The sequence below is a fragment of the Mauremys reevesii genome, linkage group 3, assembly GCF_016161935.1.
Source record: "Mauremys reevesii isolate NIE-2019 linkage group 3, ASM1616193v1, whole genome shotgun sequence".
Classification (NCBI taxonomy): domain Eukaryota; kingdom Metazoa; phylum Chordata; order Testudines; family Geoemydidae; genus Mauremys; species Mauremys reevesii.
Window position 1 is genome coordinate 83,743,636 of NC_052625.1, and position 11,153 is coordinate 83,754,788.

General features: G+C 43.3%; 1 long non-coding RNA gene across 1 annotated transcript; it reads right to left on the bottom strand.

Annotated features, from left to right (window-relative positions):
• Nucleotides 1-8,915: 8,915 nt before the first annotated feature.
• LOC120399992 lies at nt 8,916-10,937 on the bottom strand. The gene is made up of 3 exons (XR_005595447.1): nt 10,813-10,937; nt 9,979-10,065; nt 8,916-9,038 (listed from the first exon to the last, which is right to left on the bottom strand). It is a non-coding gene; the product is annotated as an uncharacterized LOC120399992 (long non-coding RNA).
• Between the last annotated feature and the right edge of the window lie 216 nt (nt 10,938-11,153).

The following is an 11,153-nucleotide window of genomic DNA, read 5'->3' on the forward strand; positions in this document are numbered from 1 at the left end:
GCCAACCGGCAAACTGTTGCTGAAGGACACAAGGTGAGCAATCCCAGTTTTTTGGCATACATTGCCATGCCGTGCACACCTCCTGTTCAAGTCAATGAGAGCTAAATCCCCACATAACACAGAAAATGTAGGGTTTTGTGTTATTTGACATTCTCCCACTGAAAGAGGAGGGGATTTTTTGTAAAGTGGGAAGGGGAAATGTGCAAGTATTAGCTAGAGAAGATGTACTATATAGATCAGTATTGGACATTATTTACACACATTTATTGTTGATTACTGTAGTTTGAAATAAAATATTCTCAAAAAGTTGTAATACTGGTCTCAGGTAATTAGCTCTCTCAATTCAGGCACACAGCACTCCACCAGCCCCCTATTACCTACTCCCTCACACACAAACAAAAAGCTCTTCAAACAAAACAGAGAGAGAGAGGGAGAGAAGCCTGCATATTATGTCCCTCTTGATCTACAATATGGATCTGTTCCAATCTAGCAGGTAATTAAATGATGAGGCATCCTTTTTCATCCACATTTTATGTTCACAATCAGGTCTTTGGAGTATTTATGTAATTAAATCATGTGATTCCCCAGTAATGAAACTCTTAATTAGCAAAAATATAATTAAACCGGGTTTCTTAAAAACTGAATGTCACAGCACTTTCTAAGGTGGTTTGCTTTCCATACCATTGTGTTAAAATTGAAAAGAAAAAAAAAGGGCTGAAACTAGTTTTAAAAAGTACTCTGATAAATGACTTCTGTCATGCAAAAATCAGCAGAGTACAGCTTTTTAATTTTTGCAGAACAGAAAAAAAACAAGGCCCAAGCAGAGACCTTTGTATGGCAAGTTTCACTCCAGTGATTATTTAGAGTGAAACTACCTTTTCCTAGGCATGCCTATTAAAGCTTCCTGGCAGGGATCTGGCTATCAGAAGGGGAGCCGCTTCTGTCTTGGTTTCTCCCCCACTCAGATCCTCTTTGTGGCAATACACTGCCACCATCTCGCAGGCATCCTACGAGAAGCCCCAGGCAGCTGCTCCTGTCCCAGTGTCCATCCCCCTTCTCCCCCACCCCCACACCTTTAACAACTGTCTTCAGACTCTGCTCTGTTTATTGGTAACCTTATCCACCTGCCATTCACCATGGCTCTCTCCACGCTCCTCTTTTACATCATAGTATCTGTCCTCCTCCTTCCCCTCCCCACTGGCTCCATTTCCACATCCTTGTTACCTTCACCCCTCTACAGCTCCTACCAACAATACCTTCTCCCCTGCCCATCTCCATCCGATCTGTTCCCCTCCCCTGCACCAGCACAAAACCAGATCCCACACCCACACCCTCCTCCTCACCTCTGGTCACATTCGCCTCAATTCTGGTCCTCCCTACTAGTCCATCCTCTCCACCACACAGCCCTTTCCCTGCCACCCGCTCTGCCCTCTCATACCACCATTCCTAACCTCACACCCCTTCTCCACTGTCCTCCAATTCTCTTGCAGTCTTTGGACCACCCACTTGATCACTAAAAAGATCACAGCCATCAATGACATCTTCATAGCTGGCAGAGGCCTAAGTCCCTTTGTCTGACATTGCCTCTCCAGCTGCCCTCCCTTATGGAGGTCTCTCCTTCTCTCACACTCCACATCATGGATCAGACAGGGGTGTTTGGCTTCTCCTCTCCTGTTCCTGCTGCTTCCAATCTTCCCTCCTCCCCATTCCCACTCTTTCTCCTCTTTTGGACATCACTGCATCCAATATTTCTCTCCTCTCCCACTCCATGTTGCTGTCATCTATGGTCCACCCAACTCTTTCCCATCAACCTGCCTCCCCAATTTCAACTCCTGGATCTTTCTTCCTCACCTCACAATTTCCCACACCTGTCTTTGATGACTTCAGCTTCTATGCTGATGACTCATCTGACCCCTTCGCTGCACATTTACTCACCCGCAGCTCTTCATTTGACTGGCAGCCCTGGTTGAATTGTCCCACTCACCAAGAGAGCTGTTCATTTGACTTGATCTTCACCAAGGACTGCTCTCTCGCTCTCTCTCTCTCAACTCTCTGATGCTGAGAATTCCAAAAGACTCTAAGGAAGAACAATGTCCTGTTGACAAAAGCTCTCTAACATATCTTTTCTGAAATTTTATAATGATCTTGTGTCCTCAACCATGCCTGAAATGGCCCTTTGGTGTTCTCTTCCCCCATTTCAGCTTCATGGATCACCTTGTGCACAGGTGGCTTATGACTTTTGAAGTGGGAATGAAGAAGGATGGAGCCCCAGTAGCAGAGCTCTCTGGCTGAAGCTGATCGACTGTAACAAACTTTTTTTTTTAAATCTTGCATGTCATGGCTTTTCAGGAAGCAAAGAAACATTTCTTTGCCTCCATTATGTACAAAGTCTAGATCAGCGTATTTTGTTTCAGGTGGTGAACAGCTTGGAAAATCTAAGATGTTTTCATTTGATGGCTGATTCAAGTGCCTCCTCTTTTAAGGTAATTTCTTCATAACTTTGCAGATAAATCTTTCAGCTTTAGATGGAGCTGTCTGTTTCCTTGACAGCAGGGAAAATTCTTCAGAGGACAAATGCTGCTACTTCTGTGCTTTGTCACTCCCTGAGGTACTGTAATTGCTGGAAACCCTTCCTCCACAACCCATGCTCTGGATCCATATTTGTCCTGGCTTCGAGGAAGAGAGGAGCCCATTGTTGAAGATTATCAATGCCTCCTTGAGGACAGGTTGCTGGCTTATATACAGCCATTGCTCAAGAAACCATCATTTGATGGTGACAATCTATACATCATTGATATTCGCTGATTAATTGGACAAGCAAAGAGCAAAACCATTTGTCATGGCAAGTGTCTAGGAATATTGACCTTGCCTTGTAGACCTGTTGACTTCTTGCAAAATTAGACAGACATATTAAAAACACTTTTTGACTGAAGTTGGGAGTGAGGCCAGCATTTCATATGTGTCTCCTTTCCCACAAATGTGACATCTAGTTTTCTGGGAGTGTGATTTACTCCTTCTCATAACACAAGAACTAGAGGCAACCAAATGAAATTAAGAGGCAGCAGGTTTAAAACAAACAAAAGGAAGTATTTCTTCACACAACGTACAGTCAACCTGTGGAACTCTTTGCCAGAGCAGTTGTGAAGGCCAAGACTATACCAGGGCTTAAAAAAGAACTAGATAAGTTCATGGAGAATAGGTCCATTAATGGCTATTAGCCAGGATGGGCAGGGGTGCAAAACCATGCTCTGAAGTGTCCCTGTTTGTGATTGACTTGTGCTCCGGAGCACGGGTTTGTGACATATTAAAAATGTAATCTAAATTAACTTGAAATGTTCTTCTTATCCATTAAGTGTCTAAACCTTTTTTAGCAACAAAGAATCCTGTGGCACCTTATAGACTAACAGACGTTTAGCAGCATGAGCTTTCGTGGGTGAATACCCACTTCTTCGGATGCAAGTGGTGGAAATTTCCAGGGGCAGGTTTATATATGCAAGCAAGAAGCAAGCTAGAGATAACGAGGTTAGTTCAATCAGGGAGGATGAGGCCCTGTTCTAGCAGTTGAGGTGTGAAAACCAAGGGAGGAGAAACTGGTTCTGTAATTGGCAAGCCATTCACAGTCTTTGTTTAATCCTGAGCTGATGGTGTCAAATTTGCAGATGAACTGGAGCTCAGCAGTTTCTCTTTGAAGTCTGGTCCTGAAGTTTTTTTGCTGCAGGATGGCCACCTTAAGATCTGCTATTGTGTGGCCAGGAAGGTTGAAGTATTCTCCTACAGACGTGTACCCAGAAGCCTCCTACTGCAAGACAAACCCAAGAAAGAAACCAACAGGACTCCACTGGCCATCACATACAGTCCCCAGCTAAAACCCCTCCAGCGCATCATCAGGGATCTACAACCCATCCTGGAGAATGATCCCACACTTTCACAGGCCTTGGGTGGCAGGCCAGTCCTCGCCCACAGACAACCTGCCAACCTGAAGCATATTCTCACCAGTAACTGCACACCGCACCATAGTAACTCTAGCTCAGGAACCAACCCATGCAACAAACCTCGATGCCAACTCTGCCCACATATCTACACCAGCAACACCATCACAGGACCTAACCAGATCAGCCACACCATCACCGGTTCATTCACCTGCACGTCCACCAATGTAATATATGCCATCATATGCCAGCAATGCCCCTCTGCTATGTACATCGGCCAAACTGGACAGTCTCTAAGGAAAAGGATAAATGGACACAAATCAGATATTAGGAATGGCAATATACAAAAACCTGTAGGAGAACACTTCAACCTCCCTGGCCACACAATAGCAGATCTTAAGGTGGCCATCCTGCAGCAAAAAACTTCAGGACCAGACTTCAAAGAGAAACTGCTGAGCTCCAGTTCATCTGCAAATTTGACACCATCAGCTCAGGATTAAACAAAGACTGTGAATGGCTTGCCAATTACAGAACCAGTTTCTCCTCCCTTGGTTTTCACACCTCAACTGCTAGAACAGGGCCTCATCCTCCCTGATTGAACTAACCTCGTTATCTCTAGCTTGCTTCTTGCTTGCATATATAAACCTGCCCCTGGAAATTTCCACCACTTGCATCCGAAGAAGTGGGTATTCACCCACGAAAGCTCATGCTGCTAAACGTCTGTTAGTCTATAAGGTGCCACAGGATTCTTTGTTGCTTTTACAGATCCAGACTAACATGGCTACCCCTCTGATACTTTAAACCTTTTTTGAATCTGCCAAAGTTCTTGACTTCAGTGATCTTGGGACAATGAGTTCCACAAGTTAATTATGCACTGTGCCAATTTTTTTAATCAGTTTTACATATTTCCAATTTCATTGAATGTCCCTTTGCTTGAGGGCAAATAGGTGTGCCCAATTTCCCTTCTCTATACCATGGACCATTTTATTTACCTCTATGTCCTCTCCTTAACTAAACAGATCAAATTTTTCTACTTTCTTCTATGGAAATGTATAGATTCATAGATTATAAAGCCATGCGTCAAAGACATGTTGTTGCCCATCTCTGGACTTCCCATTTCTGCTATATCTTTTGAGACAGGGTGACCTGAACTGAACAGAGTACTCCAGGTGAGGTTATGCTATCCTGTTACAAAGGCACTGCCATATGCTCAGTATTGTTTTCTATCCTAATCTTCAATTTCCTCGATATCCTCTGTGAAGACTGATGCAAAGAAATAATTTAGTTGCTTGCAATGTCCTTGTCCCCCTTCATTGCTCCCATGACTCCCTGCTAATTCAGTGGACCCACCCATTCTTTCACAGACTTCCTACTTGTAATACACGTCAAGAATCTCTTATTATTTATTGTTATGGCACTGGTTATTTGTTCTTCAAGTTCCCGCAAAGCCTTCCTAGTTTCCATCTGAAAGTACACAGGTAGAATATATGCTCCTTATTACTGAATTTACGTGCTCTAGATTTCCATTTTCTGAAGATTATCTGTCCAGTCTGAATAATCTCCTGAGCCTTGTCATTTAGCCATACTAGTTTTGTCTTGCCTTCCATTATCCTTTTGCTTGTTTGTTTGTGTAGGGTTACACATGCTGTATAGCATTTTTAAGCAGCCTCCAAGTAGAATCTAAGGATTTTAATTTCCCACTTTGAGATTAAGGGACTTCTGACACAATGACAATATAGTATTAAATACCCACTTACCTAAAATATACCACATAAACGAATGACCCTTGGGGTTGCTATCCCTCCTGAAATTTGTAGAGCATTCCTTAATTCAACTTTGCTCTTGCCAGTTTATAGCATTGTGTCTCAACGCAACGGATGCCATTAATTTTGAGGCATCCAATATGAAAACAAACCCATTTTATTACATGGGGTTATGTGCAATGTTTTCTGGCAAAGAGGATGTCATGAATAGCTTTTTGAAGTCTAAATGTACAGTAACTGCCTTTAAATCACAAAATACTTGATCCTTATTGACAATTTCCACTTACAAATCTGAGCCCTTTCCATTAATCCTTTCCTCTATTGATTATTTCTTATAGTTCCTCTATCTTGATGTTGTATTTTACATGTGGAGTGACATCTAAGATTTTCTTCTCCACAGAGTCATAGATTCCAAGGCCAGAAGAGACCACTGTGATCATGTTGTCTGACCTCCTGCATAACACAAGCCATAGGACTTCTCTGGATTAATTCCTGTTTGAACTAGAGCAGTGGTTCTCAACCAGGGGTATATGTACACCTGGGGGTACTCAGAGGTCTTCCAGGTGGTACATCAACTCAGCTAGATATTTGTCTAGTTTTACAACAAGCTACATAAAAAGCACTAGTGAAGTCAGTACAAGCTAAGATTTCATACAATTACTTGTTTATACTGCTCTGTATACTATACACTGATAGGTAAGTACAATATTTATATTCCAATTGATTTATTTTATAATTATATGGTAAAAATGAAAAAGCAAGCAGTTTTTCAGTAACAGTGTGCTGTGACACTTTTTGTATTTGTATGTCTGATTTTGTAAGCAAATAATTTTTAAGTGAGGTGAAACTTAGGGGTATGCAAGACAAATCAGACTCTTGAAAGGAATGCAGTAGTCTGGAAAGGTTGAGAGCCACAGAACTAAAGCATATGTTTTAGAAAAACATACAGCCTTCATTTTAAAATTACCAATGATGGAGAATCTACCACAGCTCTTGCTAAGTTGTTCCAGTGGTTAAATATCCCCTCTGTTTAAAATAAAAAGAACAAGGAGTACTTGTGGCACCTTAGAGACTAACATGTGAGCTAAAGCCCACTTCATCAGATGAATGCAATGGAAAATACAGTAGGAAGATTAGATAGATAGATACACAGAGAGAGAGAGAGAGAACGAACATGAAAAAATGAGCGTTACCATACCAACTCTAATGAGACTAATTGATTAAGGTGGGCTATCATCAACAGGAGAAAGAAAAAAACTTCTGTAGGGATAATCAGGATGGCCCATTTCAAACAGTTGACAAGAAGGTGTGAGTAACAGTAGGGGGGAAATTAACATGGGAAAATAGTTTTTAGTTTGTGTAATGACTCATCCACTCCCAGTCTTTATTCAAGCCTAATTTAATGGTGTCCAGTTTGCAAATTAATTCTAGTTCTGCAGTTTCTCATTGGAGTCTGTTTTTGAAGTTTTTTGGTTGAATAATTGCAACTTTTAGGTCTGTAATTGAGTGACCAGGGAGGTTCAAGTGTTCTCCGACAGGTTTTTGAATGTTATAATTCTTGACGTCTGATTTGTGTCCATTTATTCTTTTGCATAGAGACTGTCCGGTTTGGCCAATGTACATGGCAGAGGGGCATTGCTGGCACATGATGGCATGTATCACATTGGTAGATGTGCAGGTGAACAAGCCTCTGATAGTGTGGCTGATGTGATTAGGTCCTATGATAGTATCTCCTAAATAGATATGTGGACAGAGTTGGCAATGGGCTTTGTTGCAAGGATAGGTTCCTGGGTTGGTGTTTTTGTTGGGTGGTTGCTGGTGAGTATTTGCTTCAGGTTGGGGGGCTGTCTAAGCGAGGACTGGCCTGTCTCCCAAGATCTGTGAGAGTGAGGGATCATCCTTCAGGATAGGTTGTAGATCCTTGATGATGCACTGGAAAGGTTTTAGTTGAGGGCTGAAGGTGACGGCTAGTGGCGTTCTGTTTCTTTCTTTCTTGGGCCTGTCCCGTAGTAGGTGACTTCTGGGTACCCTTCTGGCTCTGTCAATCTGTTTCTTCACTTCAGCAGGTGGGTACTGTTGTAAGAATGCTTGATATGCTGTTATCTGCTAAACCAAAGAGCCCTCTCATCAAAATTCTGTTTCCCCAGGTAGATACTTACAGTCTGATCAAACCACCCCTTAAACTTCTCTTTGTTAAGCTAAAGAGATTGAGCTTCTTGAGTCTTTCATTACAAGTGAGGCTATTTTTTTGAAAATTTGAATACATTTAACAGCAGAGGTGCAGGAAAGCAAGGATATGTCATGGAAAGAGAGAGATCAAGGGGCCCAGGGGCTGGGGGAAGGTTGGGTACAAGCCTACTTCACACTTACTCTGCAGTGGCGGCTCCTGTCCGGTGGGATTGGACCCAGCTTCCCACTCTGGGCATTGCAACCTGGCCCACATGGTCACAACGTCACTCAGGTTTGGCACATCCACCCCGCTATAGATGGAGACTGAGGGCTGAAGGGCCAAAATTGATTGGCATTGTGACCTAGCACTCAGGATTACAATGCCATTCACATCTACAGAAGGGCAGACGCACCAAATTTGAGAGGCTCTGCCATCACATAGGCCAGGTTGTAATGCTGCAGCGGGGAAAGGAGCTGCTGCTGCAGGAGTCATGGACTTTATTTAAATTCATAATTATGTGAACACTGATCTCCACCCCAAAAGTAACCTTAATTATAACAGATGTTCTCCAATCATTTAATCGGTCTCGTGGCTCTTTGTACCATCTCCAATTTTTCAACATCCTTTAAAAAATGTGGACATTAGAACTGTATGACATTAGAATACTGTATGCAGTATTCCAGTACTGGCGTCAAAAATGCTGTATACAGGAGGTAAAAACCTATCCCAGCTTCCATTCACTACTCCCATGTTCGTATGTCCAAGGATTGCATTAACCCTTTTTGCCACAGCATTACACTAAGAACATAACATAAGAACGGCCATACTGGGTCAGACCAAAGGTCCATCTAGCCCAGTATCTGTCTACCGACAGTGGCCAATGCCAGGTGCCCCAGAGGGAGTGAACCTAACAGGCAATGATCAAGTTATCTCTTCTCCTGCAATTCATCTCCATCCTCTGACAGAGGCTAGGGACACCATTCCTTACCCATCTTGGCTAATAGCCATTTATGGACTTAACCACCATGAATTTATTCAGATCTCTTTTAAATGCTGTTATACACTGGGAGCGCTTGTTGAGTTGTTAGTCCACTGTGACTCCTACATCCTTTTCAGAGTCACTCCTTTCCACGATACAGTCCCCCATTCTGTAGGAATGGCCTGCAGTCCTTGTTCCTAGATGTGTGACATTGCATTTGTTTGCATTAAACTTGTCTGGACCAGTTACTACTAAGCATTCCAGATCCCTCTGTATGACTCTTCTATCCCTCATTATTTACCATTCCACTCATCTTCGTGTCCTCTGCTAATTTTATCAGTGATTTTATATTTATTACCAGATCTTTGATAAAACAATTGAATAGCATTGGGCCTAGAGCTGATTCCTATGGAACTCCACTGGACACACTCCCCTCCAATAAGGATTCTGCATTGATAACTATTGTTTGATATCTGTCTGTTAGCCAGCTCTTAACCCATTTTGTGTGCTTAGTTGATATTGCCTAGTGCTAGTTTTTCAAACAGAACATCATGCAGTACTAAGTTAAACACCTTGCAAAATCTAAGGAGATTACCTCTGCACAATTGCTTTTTATTTACCATACTTTTAATTTCATCAGAAATGAAATTGGGTTTAACAAGACCTATCGTCCCTAAAATCATGTTGACAGGCATTAACTAAATAAAATCCCCTCATAATATTGATCTTCCTCCTTTATCTGCCCCAAGATCCTCTACCACAATAGAACTTTCTTCATTCACAATCCCTCTCTGATACGTTGGCTGCTTCTACTCATAACAGCCATCCTCCAACGACAACTGAATTCAGTCCAGTCCATTTCCTCTGCTCTGACTCAGTTAAACTGCCTGACCTGGAGAGTCCCTTTGTGTTTTAATCCATCTTGCCTACAGCTCCTTTGCTTTTCCTGTCTCACTTTCCACATGGTGTTAAGCATGTTCCAGTCCATTCTGCTTTTCCAGTGGATGCAAAGTACTTGTGGGCAGGGGTATTTCATTAGTGAAACACAGCTCTATTAAAAATGCCTGAGTTCAGGCTTGAGGGCATAGGCAGTACCAGGTGCTCAGGGAAGCTAGGTAGTGAGAGAGGTGAACTCACCTGGTGAGTAGGGCCTGTGGGTGAGAGCAGAGGAGAGGTATCAGGCAGCTGTAGCTTCTTTTATGCAAGGGATTCTCAGGTGTGTAGCTGAAACAGGGTAGGAAAGGGAGGAAGTTTGTCCGGGAGGGGGAAAATATTAGAACAGCTCCAAAACACTGGTGATAATCCTGTGCACTCTATCTATGGATCTCGAGTTGCCTTTCCAACACACCTGTGAGTTCGGGAGGTCTTATCACTGTTTTGTAGAGGAGGACACTGAAGCACAAAGAGATGAGCATGTGACTTACCTTAAGTCACCCAGGGAATCAGGGGCATGCACAAGGGGGGGCAAGCTGGAGCCTAACCCCCCCCCCATCCCCAATCAGTGGGGGCACAGAACTCCTCCAGGACCAGGGCAGGGAGAGGGAGCTCCTCCAGGAGTTGACTGCTCTTCTGGGGGGGGCCATGAGGCTGGGTGGAAAGGGGAGAGCCAGCTCCTCCAACTGTGTTGGGGGGGTGGGGCGGAGGGAGATGCCAGCTCCTCTGGCCATAGGGGGAGGGGCAACTTTTTATTCCTGTGCATGCCCCTGCAGGGAGTCTGCAGCCAAGCCAGGATAGACCCCAAGTCACCTGACTCCCAGTCCTAAACTTTAACAGCCAGACATTCCTCTCTCCCCTTAAAGGGTTTGGGTTTAGTTTGGTCACATACACAAAGGACAAGGTTCAAAACATTTCTCTTAGCATCAGTTTGCATAGCCCTGCTACTAAATCATTGGCTTACTGGTTATAAAGATACATTTATCTAGCCCCACTTCAAATCACACCCCAGAAGCCACACACAGACTAGTCTCTTACCCTTATCAGTTAGAGCATCTTTAGTAGTGGGAAGGTGCCTCAGAAACTCCTGCACCTGCTGAATTTCAGCCAATATACCCTAGCTGATTTTGAAGTACTACACCACCACTACTAGGAAAACCCCAGTCTGGGCAGAGTAACTATAGAAACTCCCACAATAATTACAGAGCTGGCATGGGGCTGCACAGAAATAGAGAGGAAGCCACATTTATGGTAGCCTGATAATCAATACCCAGGGAGCTAAAGAAAAGGAGGGGCACACCACAACTGCATAGCATGAGGGACTAATCTCTGCTGTCTGGACAAGTGCAGTATTTGCTGTAAAACCAATGGCAGCTGTG